This window comes from Penaeus vannamei, chromosome 14 (genome assembly GCF_042767895.1).
Source record: "Penaeus vannamei isolate JL-2024 chromosome 14, ASM4276789v1, whole genome shotgun sequence".
Lineage (NCBI taxonomy): Eukaryota > Metazoa > Arthropoda > Malacostraca > Decapoda > Penaeidae > Penaeus > Penaeus vannamei.
This window is the reverse complement of record NC_091562.1, coordinates 10,443,867-10,446,697: the sequence shown is the minus strand read 5'-3', so window position 1 is coordinate 10,446,697 and position 2,831 is coordinate 10,443,867. Positions and strand designations below refer to the sequence as shown.

At 26.0% G+C, this 2,831-nt stretch overlaps 1 non-coding gene across 1 annotated transcript; it reads left to right on the top strand.

Annotated features, from left to right (window-relative positions):
* The first annotated feature begins 2,083 nt into the window (after positions 1-2,083).
* Positions 2,084-2,170, top strand: TRNAS-AGA (transfer RNA serine (anticodon AGA)). Its single transcript has one exon. It is a non-coding gene; the product is annotated as a tRNA-Ser (tRNA).
* Positions 2,171-2,831: the final 661 nt, after the last annotated feature.

The window sequence follows — 2,831 nt, the reverse complement described above, 5'->3', positions numbered from 1 at the left end:
AAGAAAGGGGATCAGGAGAGAACAGGAAGATGAGAAAGGTGAAGTATCAAAGAGAAGAAAAGTGAAGGAAGAACCAGATTAGGAAGAGTAATATAGCGAGTGTCAGTGGAAAAAAACAAACAGCCAAGCTCAAGTATATAATTTCTTAATATCTTTCTTCTATGGTTTTCTGCATACCTAGAATTTAACGTACATATTCCTTGGTTGTGGATTTTAAATTTTTGCTAATAAACAAATGTAGTTAATAAATTGTTAAATGCCAAGAACTTCGCACATAACAGTGATGGCCAAGTGGAGAAGATATAGTGTTACCATTGTTATAATCATTATCAATGTCATTATCATATATTTTTACATCATAATCTTCCTTATTGTTATCATTATTACCATCATTATTTTATCATTTGGATTATGTTATATTCATCATTGTCATTACTCTCATCATCATCTTATGGCGTCTGACTGGAGAGCAGCTGGGATCCTCCCGCGTAGGTTCGAATCCTGCTCACTGCAATTGTTTTCAGATTTTTATGCTTATTATCATTATCATCGCTAATATTGTTATTGTTGTTATTATTATTATTAATAATTTCATAATTAATGTAGATTATTAGGTGGTATTATTGCCACAATTGTTATCATCATTATCATTATTGTTGTTATCATTAGTATTACTTTTATCATAAACATCATTATTACTATTATCATTATGCTTATTATAATTACTATAGTCATTATTATCAATATCATTACTCTTATCACTACTAACATTATTATCATTATTATTATTACTACTATTATAGAAATTATTATCAATATTATTTTCATTACTATTATTTGTTTCTTGTTGTTCTTCACATTATCATCATTTTTATTACTATTATGGTGGTGGTGACTATTATTATTGTTATTATAATAATTATCTTTATGATCATTATTGTTATGATTATTGCCATGATTGTTATCATTACTATTATTATTACCATCATTATTTTCGTTATTATCACCATCATCATTATTCTTGTGATATTATTATCAAATTATCACCACATTATTATCATTGTCACTATTAAAATTATCACCATCATTGCTTTTTTATAATTATAATGTATATCATTATTGGCGTTCTTGTTGTTCACATTAGTACCACTACCATTCCAATGATTTTTTTCAGTAACATCATAATTATTATGATGGCGATGATGGTGACTAAGCTTTACCATCATCATTATCAGTCATTATTATCATCATTATAATTTTTATCATCATTATTATCATTATCACCATTATTGTTATTATTACCCTTATTATCATTATTGTTATCATTGTCATTATTATCATTACCAATATTATCCTCATCGATAATATCATTAGCTTTATTATTAATGTTATTATTATCATTATTGATCTATTATCATTATCATTTTCATTATCATATGACCCTTATTGTTGTAATTATCATTATAGTCATTAGCATGGCTATTGTATCCTCATAATTATTACTATCAGTGTTACCATTGTTATGATCATTATTAATGTCATTATCATATTGTTTTTTACTATAATCTTCCTTATTGTTATCATTATTACCATCATTATATTATTGTTATATTCATCATTGTCATTACTATCATTATCATCTTATGTCTAAGACCACTTTTTTATGACTACTGCTATTATCATTTCTATCGTTATTTAGAAATCATAACTAATTTTATTATGATAACTATTTCCATCATCATTAAAACCATCGCAATTGTATTACCAGAAATGCTAAAGCAGCTAATTGTGCAAATAAGAATAAAACAACCACTGAAAGGAAAACTTAGAAGTATTACTACTAAGTTATTAAACCTAAAGTCAGTATATTCATTCCAATCAAGAACAATTGAGGCTACATGCTTAAAGAAATTGCCAACACATCGTCACTTCTTTTTGCTCGTAGTAAACAAAATATAGCCCAAGTACAGGAGTGTCAAGTACGACTGCGATAGTTTTAAGCATTGCTACTGTTTAGTTGTAGATCTTTGCCAATTAACAAATGCAGTTAATATTTACGCCAACGACTAAAATTTCAGAAGAAGCAGTGATGGCCGAGTGGTTAAGGCGTCTGACTAGAATTCTAAGCAGTTGGGATCTTCCTGCGTGGGTTCGAATCCTACTCACTGCGATATAAACACGGTTTTGCTTATTGTCATCATTATTATTATCATCGCTAATATTGTTATTGTTGCTAGTGTTATTATGGTTAATAATTTCATAATTAATTCACAGGGTTATATTGTTATCAATATTATTTTTATCAGCATCACCAAACTTTATTATTATTATTATCCTTATAATTATCATTACATTTAGATATTTTCATTATCACTATTGGTTTCTTGTTGTTCACACTATTATTATGATTTCTTTTTTTACTAAGGACGTAACTATTATGATGGCGGTGACTATTATCATTGTTATTAATATTGTTGTTATCATAATTATCATTATCTTTATCATTATTGTTATGAATATTGTCATGATTGTTATTATTACTGTTATTAATATTATAATTATTTTCATTATTGTCACTATCATCAATACGCATGATATATAATACTATCATCACAATATTATTATTGTTATTATTATTGTCACTATCATTATTATTATCATTATCATTGTTTTTTTGTATCACTATTATTATTGGCTTTCGTGTTGTTGTTCATATTATCACCATTACTCTTACCATAATTTCTATCATTATCATAATTATTATGATGGTGACTTATATTTATCATTATTATTATTATTATTATTATTATTATTATTATTATTATTATCAT